The sequence below is a fragment of the Hemicordylus capensis genome, chromosome 1 (assembly GCF_027244095.1).
Source record: "Hemicordylus capensis ecotype Gifberg chromosome 1, rHemCap1.1.pri, whole genome shotgun sequence".
Lineage (NCBI taxonomy): Eukaryota > Metazoa > Chordata > Lepidosauria > Squamata > Cordylidae > Hemicordylus > Hemicordylus capensis.
Genome location: NC_069657.1, coordinates 135040364 through 135061187, shown reverse-complemented (window position 1 = coordinate 135061187; position 20824 = coordinate 135040364). Strand labels below are relative to the sequence as shown.

The following is a 20824-nucleotide window of genomic DNA, read 5'->3' as shown; positions in this document are numbered from 1 at the left end:
TGGCCCAGGTCATTTACAATCCTTATTGTTGTGGGATGGGGAGAATCAGATGCTGCTGCCCATGGCCGCTCTGCTATTTTCCATCAGATTTCATCATGCAAACACCCTCTGCATCCCCACTTTCCCCCAATTTTCTCTGGAAAAGTAGCACTCGGCTCAGCAGTACTGGCAGATATGACAAAGAGTAGGCTACCAAAATGAATGAACAGAACTCTGAGCATTTAAAACAGAAATTCACCCTGCCATTGTCTCTGGCTTCTGACTGCCAGATGTCAAAGGGTCAAATCCTGATCATGTGCAACCGTGCAGCAACCAGCTGCCAAGCCTGTTCCCCAGATCCCTCATTTCCCTCTCTCTGGTTGGAACTGCTGATGCGGACACTGGAGGAGTCAGTCATGCTTCCTTCCTTAATAAGGCTCAGCGGAAGGAAGGAAGGAACTCGTGGAACTTGGCCAGGCAACATAGGCATCAAGGTAATTCAGACTTGCATGCACTTTGATCCTGGATTACCTCATATTAATCTTAGGCCTGGATTCTCTCTCAGTTTAATTTTTCACCATGTTTGGGACGTAACAGAAGAGGCTAGCTTGCCTTTTTGAAATCAGGAAGTTCAAGGTTCATTGGGATGCTTCCAACGCAGAGTTGCTATCTAGAAATCACAAGCTTGCTATGCATTCAGGGCCTGGATCTCGAGGAAGTGACCTCTGCACATACACTGTTAAAAGAGTATTCAGCCATCTTCAGACGTTCCCCCCCCCCAAAAGGGACTGTGGTGTTTGATCTGAGCCAGGGATATGTGTAAAGTTTATTTTCAATTGTGTTTCACCTTTGATGTTACTTTGGCTTATATAAGTGTACTTATATTCCCACTGCCACCAATTATAACACTGTTGGTTTGTTTACCCCTATAACATAGCTTTGCAGATGTGAGGAGGGTTTGTTACAGAAAACATTCAGTCAGATGTACTTTAAAACAAAACAAGGAGAATATTTATTTAAAGATGTTATTTGAGGTTTGTTTCACTACTGATTAATTGCGCTGAAATCTTGCTTGGTTACGAAGTTGACAATTTGAACTTCTCTCAACACTTTGTTACCTTACACACAATATATAAGGCTTTTCACCTTTGAACCCAGTTCCTTCCCAGAATTATACTTCACAACCTCATCTTTATTACAGACTGTCCTAATAACCCAGTCCTTTATTTTTAGACTGTCTTATCCTTTGAGTCTCAGAACTCCTCCTCCGAGACTGTTCCTACCCAGACCCAAATCCCCACTCTCTAGCTAAACTTCTAACTCTCACTAACTGCCCCTTATGATTGACAGCTCTCCAGGGTTTTAAGCTCATTAGCATAAAAGTGCAAAACCATTTTGTCACAAGGACACAACAGACATTATATATGTCGAAATGTATCTAACACCAGTTTTTTGTTTGTTTTTTAAACAGGCGTTTCAAAGTTCCCTCCCTGGCATCTCCAGATAGGGGTGAGAGAGACTCCTGCCTACAACCTTGGAGAAGCCACAGACAGTCTGTGTAGATAATACTGAACTAGATGGACCAATTGTCTGACTCAGTAGGAGGCAGCTTGCTATGTTCCTAGACACTCTTTGGGGGCTGAACAATACACACTCCCTGCCAAAATGAGATCAGCGTCATTTCCCCCCTGCAAAACACTTATTCTTTCTGCCATAAAATGAGATGGGGAAATATCTAAATAGTTTATCTCCTCTCCCTCCGCAAAATGATCAACTGTCAATTACTGCTGTTTCTCTGAAGACTGTTGGAACTTGTTTGAAAAGATCCTGAGCAGTGTTCCCTCTAACAGGGATTTACAGATGTTGTTGACTACAACTCCCATAATCCCCAAGCAAAAGCCACTGTAGCTGGGGATTCTGGGAGTTGTAGTCAACAACATCTGGGAGTCCCTGTTAAAGAGAACACTGATCCTGAGCTTTATAAGAAGATCTTAAATACTGTTGTAGGCTGTGTATACAGTATCCCATGTTATGGCAAAAAGGTTGAGCACACATTTTACAGAAAAAGGATCCTTGGTCACATGGGAAGGGCAGTGTAGCCCAGCCCCAGCCCCCAGAAATAGAATTTTTAAAGATGTTTGATTACAGACGCATTTCACAATATGTGTCTCCAAAAAAAATTCATCAAAATCCGTGGCTGTGAACCTCACATGCCACAATCTGTTCATTTTACTTAGAACAACTCTAATTTCAGCTCAACCAGAGTACATACTGGTCAATGTCAGAGCTTTGTAGCACAGCAGGGCCTACAATCCCATAATCATCTCCTTGATGCTGAAGAAAGAGTTGCATGGATGGCCTCAAGGATATCAGTTCCAGAGAGAGACTTCAGGACCCTCAATTCTTTGAGTGGCATTTTAAACATTTGCCTATGCTGTACACACAGCCGTCTCTCCATGAAAAGGTCCCACACACAGAAAACAGTTTGTTTTAGTCTCATTGAAACTGACAACTTCCCTGTAGTGCCAAAGCTTCCCTTGGCAGTGAAGGAAAGAAATGAAGGAGTGGGGACACAATGCTCATTCCGAGAATAAGCCCTTGCTCTCCAATTATTCCAATCAAATCACCACCTTGTCACAAAAAGGAACAGAGGTGAACACTGCAAGTAAGCAGGCAAGATCAGCATATCTAAGCAGCAGCGAAAAGATAAAGAGGAAAGACGTGAATCAGAAGAAACTAATTTGCAAGTTAAGGTAATCAAAGACTAAAACAGACTCGATACATTCAAACAATGCGCAATGTCAACATGGCTGGAAAACACCACCACTAACCTAAACATTGTGTAGTGTCTGTCCTTCTCAGGAATTAGCACTCAAACAGCAATACGTTAGCAGAGGTGGAGTGGAAATGTTTCCAAAATGAAACATTTCCCAGAAAAAATTTCCTTACTTTATTTTTCCATGGAAAATTTTCCATTTCTAAAATTTCTGTTTGGCTTTTTGAAACACGTTTGAGATACAGTGAGGATAAATTAATTTGGTGAAGGTGGTATTTTTATTTTATGATTAGGTCAAACATGACAAATATCAACGCAAATGTTATGCAAACAAGGAGAAGTTTACATAGGATTTTCCCCGATTCAAAATTTTCCAGAAAACCTACACCTCTGCAAGTTGGATTACAATACAAGACATCACTACATAGACAAAGATACAAGACATCACTACATTTCGTACTTCAACAATATTCCAGAAATATGTAATTAAAAATATTGTTTTGTTACAAAAGTGCAATTTCCAGTGTGAGGATTTTGACTGGCCATGGCCAGCCTTTATTTGCGCCCATCACAGAGATCACCCACACCTGTACAAAGAGATATTGTGGGAGATGAGGGGTTTGGCCCTCATTTTGTATTATATTTTGGAAACAAACAAAAGCAGTTAAAGGATTCTTGTTGTTTCTAATAGCCCCAGGCTTTGAAGACTGAGCCTTTCCCTCTGTTGAGTTATTTGGCCCAAGAACATGGCAGAAGAGGAGGATCTGTTTCTCCAACCTGGCATAGTGGGGCGGGGGGTGGGGGCAAAGATGATCACCAGAAAGATGTATGGTTCCTGCTAATGAGCCAGTGGCCACATTTGTGGGTCCTTGTCTGGTGTGCATTTAACAGATAAGGAAGTATGTCAGCATTCCTGCGAGGACAGAGAAAGATACAGATTGCTGTTCATCCCTCTTTTAAACAAAATAATTTTGATAAGGTCATGCTGTCACACTGGAGAGGAGAACAAAGTTCACAGAGGAGGGGATGAGCCCTGAAGCAGGTTGGGTGAGGAGAAGGTCATTGCCTACTGTAACACAATTCTTCCTAGCATTCCTTAAACCAGTAAGAAGGGAATTCCAAAACTTAAGATAAGACATTCAGAAGCCAGCTGCTGAAGCCTTTAATAAGGACTCCACAAAATCACTTGCCATGTCTCAAAATTACTCGCCATGTGATGTCTGGTTCCGGCAACTGCCCCTCTCCACTCAGAGTAGAAGAAACAGTACATGAAGCAGCAGGCAGGCTTTATTTTACTATTTGCTTAGATCTTTCGCATAACTGCTAAAGAGTCAGAAAACTGACCAGACCACTCTGTAGGAGCTTTGAGGGTGGAACCAATTATCGTATCTTTGCTAATTAGAGCTAGCAGGGATTTCAGGCTAAAAAAAAAAAAAGGCATACCCTGTTGTTGGAATTTTTTATTCCTAATTTTCCCCAGTACCCAGATTTAGCTATGGGTTTACTGGGACCTGACCAGCTGTTGCCCACTGCCCAGAAAGTGAAACACACACGCACCAGCAATCAGATTAACATTTTATTTGAGTTACATTAGAAATAGGTTAAAGGAGCAAATCTTAAGAGGTTTAAACATGTTAAGTAATTCAGTAGGCATCTCAGCCTCCTGCTGAATCAGTCTGCAAAGCAGTCTCAGCAATACAAAAGATAAAATCCAAAATAGGAGATTCAATGAAAAAGAATTAAAAAATCAAAAACTATAGCCAAGGGTCTGGCTAGAGAAAATTAAGAGAAAAATCAACAGAGGTATAACCAGAGCTTGAAGATGCCTACTGAATTCCTGGGATGTGGAGCCCAAGAGGAATATGCTTTGGAAGCTCCTTGAGAGAGAAAGTGTCTACGTGGGGCACTGGGTGGCTAACTGGTCCACATGTTTTAGAGTGGGGTTCTGATCAATGCTTGACCAGTAAGCCGAGCCTGATATTTGTGGACCCTCAACTACTATTATTTATATACTGCTTTTCAACAAAACAGTTCTCAAAGTGGTTTACATAGAAAAAGAATAATAAGATGGTTCCCTGTCCCCCAAAAGGCTCACAGTCTAAAAGAAACATGGTAGACTCTAGCAACAGTCATGGCAGGGGTGCTGTGCTGGTTGAATAGGACCCTTGTGCCTTTAATGCACAAGGTCATCACACCAGTAGAGATCAAACAGGCTTCTACTCTTTAGTATCTGAAAATATTAGGACATAGCAGGGTAGAAATCCATTTCAGATGGTCAGCTTCCATTCTCCATCATCCCACTATATCAGATCAAACTTCAGACACAAAGAATGCTCAGGTCCACTGTTTTCTAGGGATGTGCACAAACTGGACCGCAGACCATGTTAGAGGCCTGCGAACCGGTTCGCATGCTGCCCAGTCCGACTGTCCGATGCGGGGGGGGGGGTCGCTTTAAGGGCGGGGGGGTGTATTTACTCCTCCCACCGCTTTTCCCCCTCCAGCACTCCATTTTTAAGTAAAATCTTCGGGGCGGCAGCATTCCTCCCTGCCGCCCCTGCCCCCTTGTTGACTGCCAAACGCAGAAGTAACGTCCACGCATGCACGTGCCGCTGACGCGAACACTCACACGCACACACACACTGTGTGGCGTGCGCACATCAGTGGGGCGCGCACATGCAGACGTTACTTCTGCGTTTGGCAGTCAACAAGGGGGCTGGGGCGGCAGGGAGGAAAGCGGCGGGAGGAGTAAATACAACCCCCCCGCCCTTAAAGCGACACACACACCCAGCGTTGGACCGCAACTTTGCAGTCCGTGCACATCTCTACTGTCTTCTAAGACTGAAAAAGGGTACAGAACACAGCCTGACAGTAAAGCTGATCTTCTGTTAGCAAGAATGACTTGTCCCCTTAGCTAAGCAGGGTCTGCCTTGGTTGCATTTGAATGGGAGACCACATGTGAGCACTGCAAGATATTCCCCTCAGGGGATGGAGCTGCTCTGGGATGAGGAGAAGATTTCAATTTCCCTCTCGGGCTTCTCCAAGATAGGGCTGAGAGAGATTCCTGCCTGCAACCTTGAAGAAGCCACTGCCAGTCTGTGAAGACAATACTGAGCTAGATAGACCAATGGTCTGACACAGAATATGGCAGCTTCCTATGTTCCTAACACCACTCAATGGAAACTGTCCGGTACCCAATACAAAAAGCACATGTTCTGTTTAAGCTGTTTCAGTTCCATTCTATATCCAGCCTGCTGACAAACTGCAACTTCTTCAGGTCCTAAATGTTCATGGCCAGAAGCAGCTGGTTTTAAACATATATTCTGAAAAACACAAAATTTGTTGCATAGAATTACTTTTCAGTTTGCAAGAGTCAATGGAGCAATACTTCCCTGCTATAGAAGAAAAACCATTCTGAGAGAGATTAGACTTGATTTGAAAATCATTCACATTGCTGCATGGCCAAAGCTGAGTAGGCCCCCAAAGTTTCACACAGCCCCAATGTCTATTGTTCCCTCGCCAACTACAGAAGTGGGTTTGGGATAGCAGTAGAGGAGTCTGTATACTCCTCCTCCTCCCCCCCGCCCCCAACTCCAGACATGGGAGATTTGATTCTAGGTGGCAGTTTGAGCGACTAGCCCTGTCAACAAGCCACGCTGGTCTCTTAAATTCCTTTGACAATTACTTATTACCCTAAAATGAAAAACAACTGACAGATATAAGCAGCTATGGAAGGAGAACATTTGGTGTTCTTTCATGTCAAGTACTTCTATTCAATTCAATTCATTACGATCACAGACCAGCACAAATACTTCTATTCGCACAGCTTCTTCAGCACTGCTGCTTCTTGGACCCAGGTAGCTGAATTCAGATCAGATCAGGCTCAGCCAGTAAGTAGACGACTTTTCTGCAATGCTTTCTGTGCCCACAGCACACTTGCCTATCACCATCTAGCTACCTAAGAAACTCTCGAAACAGCCTAGTAGCCTCATCAACTGGGGATGTGTCATCTCCCAACTGCAGCAGGAGAAAGTGCCCATCAAGCAGCAGCTAAAGCTCAACTGTGCTTACAAGAAGCACGTGACCATAAACAGATGGAATGGAGAGAGCATCAAACCAAGAATCTGTTCTGCCCCTATCAGAACCTTCTTTTATGGAAATATACCTGGCTGCACAATTAAAATGAAAAATCCTTATAATTCCTTTGCAACTGTTCTGATACATTAACCCAGTGCCAGATTTAGGCTACAGTAAGTGAGCTGCTACAGCTTAGGGCCTCACATTACAAAGGACTTCCAAATTTAAAAAGATGACTAAACTTTACACAATACATTGAAAAATAGAGGATTAAAAAAAAGACAGACAGACATTATTGTTCTGATCAAGCAAAAAATATTCATATGGCTACACAATTATTTATCATATGGAGTTTATAAATCTGTGCAGAAATAACTAAGTTATACAGGAATGTCATTAGACCAGGGCCTGGTTTTTTGAAAGCCTGATCCAGGATGAGATTTCTGATCCAGGAGCAGTTGATTCTGGGATCCCATGATCCCGAGATCAGCTTTTCTCAAGTCTAATAGTAACAAACTGCTCATAAGAAAGGTAATGTTCATGGGCATGGTTCAAGAAGATCATCATCTCCAGGAAATAATGCTACAAGAAGGGCTGTCTGCACTAAGCACTGTATGTGTAGAAAGCGATAAACTCTGTAACCTGTCATTTGATATCGACTTTGTTCTCCAAAAATCATGAAATAAAATGTTTTAAATGTTATGTGATATGCAGACACAGTGCAGATTGTATTGCTTCTTCAATTTAGTAATAGTGAACTGCGTAACTGCTAATGTTTCTGTAAATGAAAAGTCTTCATCATAAATGCTAAGAAATCATATATTTTTATTTAAAGGTATTTCTAATGTAAACAGGTTTATTGCAAGATAACTGTTTGTTAGATTATTAGTTTTTAGTTGCATCTTTGCAATGTATATATATAAAAATAAGGTTTATTTCTATTTGTCCTTTTTGTTAGAATAAAGTTTTAATGCTATGGGGACTATTAAGCCTGACATAGCTTAGGGCCTTAGCATGTCATCAGCCGGCCCTGAGTGAACCACTACCACCCATATGACAAACGATATAAGCCTCTTCACATAAGCATCGAAACCTGGGTTAGAGGCAGATAATGCAGGATTATGTGAACCAAGCAGCTTCCAGCGGCATCTGGTGGGCCACTGTGCGATACAGGATGCTGGACTAGATGGGCCTGAGGCCTGATCCAGCAGGGCTGTTCTTATGTTCTTATGTTCATGTGAAGCAGAGCAAATCGCCCAGGTCCTGGTAGTCTGAATCTGAGTAATCCCACTTCCAACTCTCATTCTTAAACCAGGTTAGTGCAGAGTAGGAGCCCTGGTACCTTGGGTAATTGCTCATGTGACCAATGTGACTGGGTTTTGTGACCCCTGCTCATGTGATATGGGTTTTGCAGGTTTCGGCAGTGGGCTGCCATGTTTATCAAAAAGCACTATAGCTACAGAGGCTGTGATCTGTGAATGTGCCGCTCTGCACAGCAGAACTATCTTCATGGAGGAGAGGGTTGTCAACAGCTTCTAGTAAGAGGACTACAGGCCACCTCCAGCCTCAGAGGCAGGATGCCTCTGAATACCAGCTGCAGGGGAGTAAGAGCAGGAGAGAGGGCATGCCCTCAGCTCCTGCTTGTTGGCTTCCCAGCGGTATCTGGTAGGCCACTGTGTAAAACAGGATGGTGGACTAGATGGGCCATGGGCCTGTTCTTATGTTCTATGTTCACTTGCTAAAAATCTCCCTTTGTGGCCAAAGGGAAGCCAATGACATCATGTTGCTCTTCTCTTGTCAGTGTGGAACACACTGGGGAGGCTCCCTCAGGGCTTGGAGGCGCTCTCTCTCTCTCTCTCTAGCTCCTGGCTATAGCAATGGAGAACACAGCTGCAGTACTTGTCTGGGAGTGGAGCTTGCAGAGCCGACTGGAGGCTCTGCTCATAAGAACCTAAGAGTAGCTCTGCTGGGTCAGGCCCAAGGCCTATCTAGTCCACCAGTTTCACACAGTGGCCCACCAAGTACTCATCTGTCTTTAATAGGGTAAGAACCCTTCCCAGCCCCAAACCACCCCCTTCTGATTAAACCCTATATCTAGTTGCATGGGAAAGGCAATGTTTTCAGTGTAAGGCTGTGTACTTTATTGCACAGGATGAATGGGCGGTGAGGGAGAGCAACTGCAGAAGAATTAAATGGTTTCGTTACCTCATCATGACATCTCTCTATAAAAGTGGATTTCATAAGCTCCCCCTTAAGGTCAAATGAAAAAGTACATTAAGAGTGTTGGAAGGTATCCCATGCTTGGGATTTCCTGCATTTTTTTTCTTTTGAAAAGCAGCTGTGGAGTTCTCCCAAGCCAGATCAGGATCATAGGAGTGGGGAGGGGGTTGACCTTTACCCTCAACATTTTCTTGCTAAATATCCCGCCTCAAAGCTATTTGCAGCAAATAGCTATACCACAGTGTTTAGTACTGGGGGCATGGTGGAGAACTAATACCCCTCCAAGTCCCAATCCAGATTTGGGTGGGGGGCACATCCGTTTCTGAAAAACAAAAAGACAATGGAAATCCCAATTCTTTCCAACATGCTTTTAATTTATCATTTAATGTAGTCCTACTCTCACATGAACACATTTGTCGTGCATTGGTACGGGTTTTTGTTTTGTTTTGTTTTTAAGAGCCCAGGGCAAGAGGACTCTGGGATCCACATCTCAGCTGCCACCACCGTTGTCTTCTTCCTGGCTAGAGCCAGCAGCTCCAAATCAACAAACAAGAAGAGGCAGCAACTACAGGCTTAACCTGGGTACCCTTGACAGTACTGGGACTGAAGTGGCTCACCCAGTCACTCTATAGGTCCAGCCTCAGTAGCTCAGAGAGCAGAGTGTCTATCAATACACAAACCTGCATATAGATGACAATACTCCACAAATATACCAAGGAGGTATATGCCTGCCTTTCTGCCGCATGGACATACCCAGAGTCTTATCAGCCTGGCAACCAGGCAAGACATTAAGCAGAATTTGATATGCTGTATTTAGAACTGTACTTAGATCTTCAAATTCATCAGTAGCTTGTCTGTGCAGCAGGACTGGAGCCACTGTAGTTCCATCTCGGATTCAGCCTCCCAACTCCTTGACTGCATTTGTTTACATCCTGAGCTGTCCTCCCTGAGCACAGCAGGGCATCCAGGATCTCACTGCAGCTACAGCAAGACTATGAGTCGACACAATTTATTTGAGTGGAAACTGATCTGAGGAGCTTACTCATCTGAATCCTTATGAGCCATGTACAAGTGCACTCTCACTCTTGCTCTTTGCAACCTGGGCACCATGGGATAAATTCAAGGCTGGAGAGCAGAGATCGGCTCACGGGAGGATTTAACACAGTTGCAACTTGAGTTTTCCAAAGTTATTTAGAAAAATAATCCCTGTATGTTGTTTCCACCCAGAGCAATAGTCTCAATTTAATGTTTCCTGCAAAACTGTATCAAATTCCTCCTACTTCCAGACAAAAGACGTACTATATGCTTGCCTATTTTCCTTGCTTTGTTTTGTTACAACATTCAGATTGTGTCAAAAACTAAGCAAGCGATTTGTGAAACACTGCAGAGACAAGCAATACTTGTATACAGCAGAGGCAGGAATGGAATGTGTTACAGCTAGATCATTGCATCAAACAGATTGCAAGAAAGCCATTTTTTGAGTGCCAACATGCCTTATGATAATTCTCGCTATAAAATCATCCCAATTCTAGAACCTCTCTCTCCAAATCCTGGCCCTTCAGCCTCTGAGCCTGCCCTGTATTACCCCAGATGACAACACTCCTTTCCATCTGCATACAGTTCTGGTCACCACATCTAAAAAAGGACATTGTAGAACTGGAAAAGGTGCAGAAGAGGGCAACCAAGATGATCAGGGGCCTAGAGCACCTTTCTTATGAGGCAAGGCTACAACACTTGGGGCTTTTTAGTTTAGAAAAGACAACTGCGGGAAGACATGATAGAGGTCTATAAAATCATGCATGGTGTGGAGAAAGCGGATAGAGAGAAATTCTTCTCCCTCTCCCATAACACTAGAACCAAGGGTCATCCCATGAAATTGATTGGCGGGAAATCTAGGATCCACAAACGGAAGTACTTTTTCACACAACACATAATCCACTTGTGGAATTCACTGCCACAAGATGTGGTGACAGCCAACAACCTGGATGGCTTTAAGAAGAGTTTGGATAACTTCATGGAGGAGAGGTCTATCAACGGCTACTAGTCGGAGGGCTGTGGGCCACCTCCAGCCTCAAAAGGCAGGATGCTTCTGAGTACCAGTTGCAGGGGAGTAACAGCAGGAGAAAGGGCATGCCCTCAACTCCTGCCTGTAGGCTTCCGGAGGCATCTGGTGGGCCACTGTGTGAAACAGGATGCTGGACTAGATGGGCCTTGGGCCTGATCCAGCAGGGCTGTTCTTATGTTCATCTTGCTCCCTACACGTGCCCATTAGTCCTTTCAATCTCTGCTTTGTCCCTTATCCCACCAGCAGTTTGGAAAACTTAACCATCCCTCTTAGCAACACAACTTCTGGCCTTGAAACACAATGCTCATTGCCCAATAAGTATTGGTTCCATTTCTTGTGGTTGCAATCCTTGCTGCTCCAGTCATGCTTGAAAGGAGGAAGTTGTATAGGAGAAGCAGATCTGTGAGAACAGATGCCACTGGGTTTTGGTAAGACAGGAGCGGAGGGACGGAAGAGAGCCTGCCACCCATACAATCCAGATCCCTCCTCCTTGCCCATTGTGATTTCCTCATTCATACATATCTCATAGCCATGCGATATAGCCTCAAAAGGAGTATCCAAGCTGCTCAGCTGAGAAATTCAGGCCTGCAAGTACATGCTTAGATAAACTATGCAGCTATCTTTTCAGAATTTTCTCAGTAGCAAGGGTACGAGCTTCATTTTTAAGTGAACATACAGATCCAAGGTTGCAAAAAAAAAAAAAGTTAGATGTTTGCACATCTAGCACTGCATTCATGCCCAAACACACTTGTGGTAAACATGAGAAGATTGCTAATTCTATGCTAGGAATCATTAGGAAGGGAATTGAAAATAAAACAACTTGGATTGGTCTTTCTTGTTTAATGGATTGGTCATTCTTGATTCTTTTTAGATTGTGAGCCCTTTGGGGACAGGGATGCATCTTTATTGATTTTTATTTCTCTTTGTTAGCCGCTTTGGGAACTTTTGTTGTTGTTAATGTTTTGGAAAGAATGAATTGTGGATCAAATTTCCTCTCTTGGATTCAAAGTATTTATCAGGAGCAATCGGCTAAGATAATGGTAAATGGGACCCTTTCCAAAAAAAATGTCTTCTTAATAAGGGCACTAGATAAGGATGCCCTCTTTGCCCATTGCTGTTCATTCTGGCTGTAGAGCCTTTGGCAAAGAAGATCTGGCAGGAGCAAAGAATTCACGGAATTAAGATGGCAACTCAAGAACACAAAATAAAAGTGTACGCCGATGATGTGGTCTTTACTATTACTCAACCAAATGACTCCTTAGAGGCATTAATGGAGCATATTGACAAATACAATAAGGTTACAAGATTAATAAAAGCAAATTTGATAAATAATAAATAAAACACAGATTATTAAATGGAATTTGTCAACTACGGAATTACGTTACCTGCAAGATAAAACTGGATTTCAGACAACAAAACCTATTAAATATTTGGGAGTTAACTTAATAGGGAATAATAAAGACTTGTTCAAGAACAATTATTTATCAGTGTGGAAACTTATTCTAGCAGACCTAGATAGGTGGAAAAAACTAAATCTTTCTTGGCTGGGAAAGATAGCATCAATTAAAATGAACACTTTACCAAGAATGAATTTTCTATTTCAAATGATTCCAGTTAAGATTAAAGATAAAACGCTGAATATATGGCAGAGACATAAATTCTTTTATCTGGGCCTATAAGAAACCAAGAGTTAAGTTCAGGATTATGCAAGATGCAAGAGAACGGGGAAGATTGGCTGTTCCCAACTTGAAACTATATTACTATGCTAGCTGCCTGACATGGATTTTGGATTGGATTAGAGTACCATATGGCTCGTTTATGGACATGGAGGGATCAGACCTGCCGAACGGTTACATAAATTTTTATGGACCAATATAAAAAGGAATAATCCAGAAATAAAATCCCATACAATTAGAAACAGCCTGTTAAATGTTTGGGATGAGTACAAGAAAAAGATCAGTCCCGGACATATCGCCTTTGGCATCTATTCTGAATTTTATTTTATTTTATTTACGAAGAAGAAAAACCTAACAAGTATGATCTCTGGAGAGAGAAAGCATATAGTTTGCAAAACCTGACCATCGGGAAAGTAAAACCTAAATCAATTCAAATTCTTACGCAAGAATGGTCTGAGGAACCTCCATGGTTCCAATATTTACAAATTAGCTCAACAGTGCAGAAAGAAATACAAAAACAAGGTGGAAAGCTCAGAGATTTAACAGAATTTGAAGCATTAATATCCAAAAATGTTGATCATTTATTGGGACTAATATACAAGTTGCTGTTGAAATATGATATGGAAACAGAACAGATTAAAGATTGTATGATCAAGTGGATGCGAAACCTAAATAGAACAATTGATATTCAAAACTGGGAGCATCAGTGGAAGGTGAACATTAAGTTTACAGCAAATAGTCTCCTAAGAGAAAACTGGTATAAAATGTATTTTCGTTGGTATATTACCCCTATAGCTATTAGTAAGATGGACAGCAGTTACCTGGAAATTGTTGGAAATGCAAGCACCATTCGGGGACATTTTATCACATGTGGTGGACTTGCAGTAACGCACAACAATTCGGGGGGGGGGGAATCTACCTTAAGATGCAGCAAATCTTAAATAAACCTTCCTTATTCACCTGAACTTTTTCTGTTAAATATGACTAAACCTAGTATACCCACTAAATACATAGAGTTATTTTCATACATGATTAATGCTGCTAAGATTCTTTACACCACCATTTGGTGGTCACAGGTAACCCCGACCTTGAACGAATGGCTATTAAAATTATGGGAATATGCTTCGATGGCTAAAGTGACAGCCTATTTGCGGAATAACTCAGAAGAAACATTTGTGTTAACTTGGGAACCTTTTATAAGTTTTAACATAGCACAAGGTCTGCTCCCACATCCAAGGTTTGGCTTTTCTTAAAATTGAAGGTCGGCTTGTATATTATCTATATTTGTCTGCAATTCTTGTTATGGGGTAAAGGTTGGGGGAAGGTGGAAGTGGACTGTTATTTGTAATATGCCATATATAACTCCTGGATTCTGGAAGTTCAAGTGACGATGATGTAATTCTCTTATCTTTCCTTTTCTTATTCTTTAAATAAATAAAAACTTAAAAATAAAAAATAAAATAAAAATGCTAATATTATAATGCCCTTATGCAAATCTGTGATGCGGCCACAACCAGAGTGCTGCCTAGTGCTTTGGTCACCGTATCTTAAGAAGGATATCGTAGAACTGGAAAGGTGTAGAAGAGGGCAACCAAGATGATCAGGGGCCTGGAACACCTTCCTTATGAGGCAAGGCTACAGCATCTGGGGCTCTTTACTTTGGAAAAGAGGCAACTAGGGGGAGACATGATTGAGGTATATAAAATTATGCATGGAAGGTAGACAGAGAGAAATTTTTCTCCCTCTCTCACACCACTAGAACCAGGGTAACCCCATGAAACTGAAGGTTGGGAAATTTAGGACTGACAAGAGGAAGCACTTTTTCACGCAGTGCATAATCTATGGAATTCCTTGCCATAGCATGTGGTGATGGCCACCAGCTTGGAAGGCTTTAAAGGGGGCTTAGACAGATTCATGGTGGACAGGTCTATCAATGGCTACTAGTCTGATGGCTGTGAGCCAGTTCCAGCCTCAGAGGCATGATGCCTCTCAATACCAGCTGCAGGGGAGCAACAGCAGGAGAGAGGGAATGCACATACCTCTTGCCTGTGGGCTCCCCAGAGGCATCTGGTGGACCACTGTGTGGAACAGGATGCTGAACTAGATGGGCCTTGGGCCTGACCCAGTAGGGCTGTTCTTATGCTTGTTCTCTCACACTTTGTTCACATATTACATTTTTAAGTCAAATACCAAAAAACAAAAGATACACGCAGCACACAGAACAGTAATTTGTGCGCGTACACACACACACAGCAGGAACTGAATTTGCACCAAGAACAATTTAAAATTCTAATCACACTTTATGCAGAGCAGTATGTGCCTTAGCAGAGGCTAACTGGAAGGAAGCATGGGCAGAACAGTAAATCAAGCAGAGATGCAGCCAGAGGTGCTCTTACCCCTGGACTTTGGGGCCAAAGTCCAGGGCCTCCACACCCCCTGGAGGCCCCCAAATCCTTTTTCCCCTGTCCCGGGCGATGTGGTCACATTAAAAATGTTTTTAAAATACTATTTGTGTGGGACAGGGGCCCTCCAAAAGCCTTTAGGTCCAGGCTCCAAAGTTACCTAAGTGCACCTCTGGATGCAGCAGGCAATGTCTTCTATAGTTGGATGTTCTGGTTTCCCAGGAGCCTTTATTTCATTTGCTTCTCCTGGCATAAGAGAAACTAGTAGTTCTCTTGTACACAGAGTTTGGAAATTACTGAAGTAAAATACTTTCTGCTTCCAGCTGGAGTCTACAGTTCAAATAAATCTACTAACATTGCAAGCCTCCGTTTCCAAAGAAAATTCAGAAATTTTTGATAACTACTGCTGTTTTGTGAAGAAAATCATCTTCTCCTCTGCTTCAAATTAAGACTCAGAGAATTTTTAATGTAACAGTCTGACGTTTCTAGTGTGTCATGAGCCATGTTAGTTTGCCAAATGAAGCCCTGCTACTCCTGCCTGTGCGCACACACACACACACACACACACACTCATAAAAAAGGAAGTAATGGTAGAACTGGAGAGTAATATTTCAACAGCTAGTTCAAACCTTAAAACAAACAAAGATCTGTGCTTCCAAGAAGGGCAACATGCCGGCAGATAAACCACAGATAATCCTTAAATGCTTCACACGATATACTGTTACATTACCACATAATTAAAACCTGTGCCACATACATTCCAAAAACAGATTGAAACTGATCTCTGCCTTATGAAAAAGCAGTGCATGCATGCATGCACTAACATGCAACGTCATTCCCGCAGACAAAAGGACAATGTGTGCCTCAGGGCAAGTTTAATGCACATGCTGTCATGAGCAAAGACATTTTCCTCCTCTTTGGTTGCTTATTTCTCTGTTGTCCAAAAGGTTACTTCCACAGAGGGTAACACCATCATGCCCTGGGATTATTATACTGTCACTGCATTCCTCAAAACTCTAGAACACAACATTGTTACTTCCATTCTTTAATCCACATTCTCTACTTCCACCCCTATATTTGTTGGGAAGCTATACTACATTCTAACGCAAGAAATCCTGAAGTTCACAAAATTTGGCGATATTTAACACTTTTACAATCGGGCATCCTGATTACAAAAATCCAGGTGCTCACAAGGAGCTTGGTTGTTGGAATTTCAGCTGTATGGCCCAGCAGAGACATTACATTGCCAATCTCTGTCTTAATGCTAGCTAAGGGATCAGGAGCATTACATCTGGACGAAGTCTGTAAATTTGGGGGTCAGATGTTTTTAGTGTCAGAATTTTGCACCAAACTGCCCAAAACACCAATTCTGTTTAGCCTGATTAGAAAAGAGCTAGTGCTCTGCAGGGAAAGGATGATAGCAGCAGTTTTCTCCTATTCTTCCTCTTCACCAGCCAAAATATATTAGAGGTTAGGTCACAGATATTTGCTTAGTACTGCCTTTATTGCGTGGTGGGAAGATCATGCTTCGAGCATTTTTCCAGTGGCAAGCTTCTACAATTTCAAGCACTGGAAGAAGTGATCAGGGTATCAGAATCGTTAACAGCCAACCTTGATATCAAAGTCCTCCAGCAGAGCAGTGTAACTCCCTTCAGTACAGTATCTCTCTGCATGAAGTATTTTATTATAAATACCACATATGCTAAGCAATGTCTCAACTTGCAACCTGAAAGCCAGAGTATTTTTTTTCTTTCCTTTTAAAAAGATGTTCTCCATTTTCTTTTAATTTCCTACATCGACCATGGCAACATTTTCTGACAGTGGCAGAGTGGAACCAAGAGCTTGGTTTTATAGCAAACGCTGGATTCCCAGCAAAAAAAGACATAATTCAAAATGGGTCTTTGAAATGAAATGTTCTACAGCCTCATGCAGTGACACCCACAGAAGGTTCTAAAGGCTGCTTTACAGTGAGGGAAATAAGTATTTGATCCCCTGCTGATTTTGTCCGTTTCCCCCTGACACAGAAATGACCAGGCTATAATTGGAATGGTAGGTTTATTGTAGCTGTGAGAGACGGAATAACAACAAACAAACCCTCAAAAGCCCAGTGCCCAAAAGTCAGCGATGGATTTGCATTGTAGTGAGGGAAATAAGTATTCGACCCCTTCACAAAAGATGTCTTAGTACTTGGTGGCAAAACCCTTGTTGGCAATCACAGAGGTCAGACGTTTCTTGTAGTTGGCCACCAGGTTTGCACACAACCCAGGAGGGATGTTGTCCCACTCCTCTTTGCAGATCCTCTCCAAGTCAGAAAGGTTTTGAGGCTGATGTTTGGCAACCCGAACCTTCAGCTCCCTCCACAGATTTTCTATGGGATTAAGGTCTGGAGACTGGCTGGGCCAATCCAGGACCTTCATGTGCTTCTTCTTGAGCCACTCCTTTGTTGCCTTGGCTGTGTGTTTTGGGTCATTGTCATGCTGGAATACCCATCCACAACCCATTCTCAATGCCCTGGCTGAGGCAAGGAGGTGCTCACCCAAGATCTGACGGTACATGGTCCCGTCCATCGTCCCTTCGATGCGGTGAAGGTGTCCTGTCCCCTTAGCAGAAAAACACCCCCAAAGCATAATGTGTCCACCTCCATGTTTGACGGTGGGGATGGTGTTCTTGGGCTCATAGGCAGCATTCCTCCTCCTCCACACACGGCGAGTTGAGTTGATGCCAAAGAGCTCGATTTTGGTCTCATCTGACCACAACACTTTCACCCAATTCTCCTCTGGATCATTCAGATGTACATTGGCAAACTGCAGACGGGCCTGTACATGTGCTGCCTTGAGCAGGGGGACCTTGCGGGCACTGCAAGATTTCAGTCCTTCACGGCGTAGTGTATTACCAATTGTTTTCTTGGTGACTATGGTTCCAGCTGCCCTGAGATCATTGACAAGTTCCCCCCGTGTAGTTCTGGGCTGCTTTGTCACCGTTCTCATGATCATTGCAACTCCACGAGGTGAGATCTTGCATGGAGCCCCAGACCGAGGGAGATTGACAGTTATTTTGTGTTTCTTCCATTTGTGAGTTATCATGCCAACTGTAGTCACCTTCTCACCAAGCTGCTTGGCACTAGTCTTGTAGCCCAGTCCAGCCTTGTGCAGGTCTACAACCTTGTCCCTGACATCCTTCAACAGCTCTTTGGTCCTGGGCATGGTGGTGAGTTTGGAAGCTGAGTGATTGCTTGCTTCTATGGACAGGTGTCTTTTATACAGGTACCATAACAAGCTGGGATTAGGAGCACTCCCTTACAGAGGGTGTTCCTCATCTCAGCTCGTTACCTGCATATAGTGAAAAGACACCTGGGAGCCTGAAATCTTGCTGGTTGATAGGGGATCGAATACTTATTTCCCTCACTACAATGCAAATCCATCGCTGACTTTTGGGCACTGGGCTTTTGAGGGTTTGTTTGTTGTTATTCCGTCTCTCACAGCTCCAATAAACCTACCATTCCAATTATAGCCTGGTCATTTCTGTGTCAGAGGGCAAACGGACAAAATCAGCAGGGGATCAAATACTTATTTCCCTCACTGTACATGTTACCACCACCAAGAAGCTCTTCCCTGTAGGAGCACTTCATGTCATAAATATTTAAAAGTGTTGCTTTTTTTTTTTTACCCTATGCATCATCCAGTCATAAGGAGCCTATTCACATCAGCACCACTTCTACCTAGAACATGCTGGCACTGGAGTCTATCCACTGCATATGTCTGGGATGAAACAGGGCTCAGGAACATTTGTACATTACTGTATCTGTGTGGAGTTATGCCACAGGAGTCTTCAGGAGATGCTTGTTTGGAAATTGTAATGTATAAACCAGCTCTGTGACAAAGAACAAGGCAGACAGACAATAGATCCTATTCAACCCAACTATTTTTACTGTAGCTAAGGCCAGGCAATACAGGTAGTTTGTGGGTCAATTGTTTATTTTACATGCAGGTCTAACAAGACCTCCTTTATGCCACTGTGGACATGTCTGATCCCACAGAAAATTTTGTCCCCTAAAACATCACCTTTGTTACAAACTCAGCATTAACTCTTTTACGATCCTGCTGAATATTGACCAAATGAATTAAAATCAGCCTTAATATAGACATCTGTTGCTCTATAGATTCAGAGAGAGAACATACCATTAGCAAAGAGATGCTGAGCCTCAACATCTGTGCACCATTTTCTTTTTAGTCCTCTGCCATCACTACCAATTCCTCTTGACTTAGAGCAGCTTGTGGCCGATTGAGGTGTTAACCAAAAAATATATATGGTTTCCTACTACAAGAAGAAGCCACAGCTCCCCCTCCCCTTGGTACTGGGATGATATGCCTGCTGGTCCATCCTAAATCGCATGGCAGAAGAGTCAGCCTGTCTCCCAGCGTGTCACCCTCCAGCTGCCTAATGCGGGGGGGGGGGAGCAAGTCATCTGAATGCACAGATTTTAAATCCTTGGGGGCCGGGGAAGACATGTGTGCTCATGTTCTTCTCCACACAATTAGGGTGGGCCAGCTGGAGTATCATCCAAACTTTCACTTTAAAAATAAAGGACGGCTCTGCATTATGCACAAACTCAGAAAACTATAGCTTGTTACCTAACTAGAGTAAAAAACTAAGATGGGTTTGATCCTGGCTTAGTCAAACTCTAGTTAATTAAACTGCAATTCCCCAAGTACTTCAGGGCACTTTCCAGATTAAACCGTACAACAGCGTCACTACGGATCTGCTACATGTGCTTCTGTACTTCGACACTGCAGTCCCTGCGCTGACAGCAAGGTGCCGTTCACATTGGCCTCCAGTATGTATGGCCTCCAGTTACCACTGAAGAAGTGGAGAATCTGATTGGTCAGCTAAAGAGAGGCAAATCCCCAGGTAAAGATTACATTCCCCCCGATTTCTTAAGGGCCAATGCTAGCTGGTGGGCACCGCTCTTAGCTTCCATATTCACTCATATAGACCGAACAACAAATATGCCCAATGGCTGGGGACAGGCAATTGTTATTCCAATTCACAAAAAAGGCCCGTCTGATGACCCGTCGAACTATAGACCCATAAGTCTATCAAGCGTAATTGGTAAGCTATACGCTAAACACCTAAACTCTAAATTGTTGGACTGGATGGAGAAAGAAAACATTTTAGAACAAGAACAAGCGGGGTTCAGAAAAGGTAGATCTGTGATGGATCACTGTTTGGTCCTCCAGAGTTTAATAGAGAAATACGTTGAGGGCAGAAAGGCGCCATTATATGTCGCCTTTATAGACTTTAAGAGTGCCTTTGATTCAATATCCAGGGATGCTCTGTGGGAGAAATTTGCAAACTCTTCTATTGACAAGAGATTGCTATCTCTAATATATAAACTCTACGAGAACACGAGTCTGAGAGTAAAATGCGACCACAATGGCCAATTATCCAGAGAGATCCCTGTAGAAAGGGGGGTCCGGCAGGGATGCATACTAGCCCCAGCTCTTTTCAATTTCTATGTAAACGGTCTAATCACCCATCTACAGCAAGCTGAAACTCACGCGCCAAAGACAGGGGACAGGTGTTTACCTATCCTAATGTATGCAGATGACACAGCATTATTGTCACAGACCAG

The 20824-nt window shown here is 42.9% G+C and overlaps 2 protein-coding genes across 5 annotated transcripts in view; one reads left to right on the top strand and one right to left on the bottom strand.

Annotated features, from left to right (window-relative positions):
* Nucleotides 1–3531, top strand: part of LOC128340459 (ubiquitin carboxyl-terminal hydrolase 6-like) — a 206198-nt gene extending 202667 nt beyond the window's left edge. Inside the window, exon 16 of the transcript XR_008313730.1 lies at nucleotides 1451–3531. The gene's annotated coding sequence lies outside the window, so the exon portion shown is untranslated. The remainder of the gene's footprint in view (nucleotides 1–1450) is intronic.
* The window catches only part of HRAS (HRas proto-oncogene, GTPase), an 86225-nt gene that overhangs the window by 31007 nt on the left and 34394 nt on the right, over nucleotides 1–20824 (bottom strand). The window lies entirely within an intron of this gene.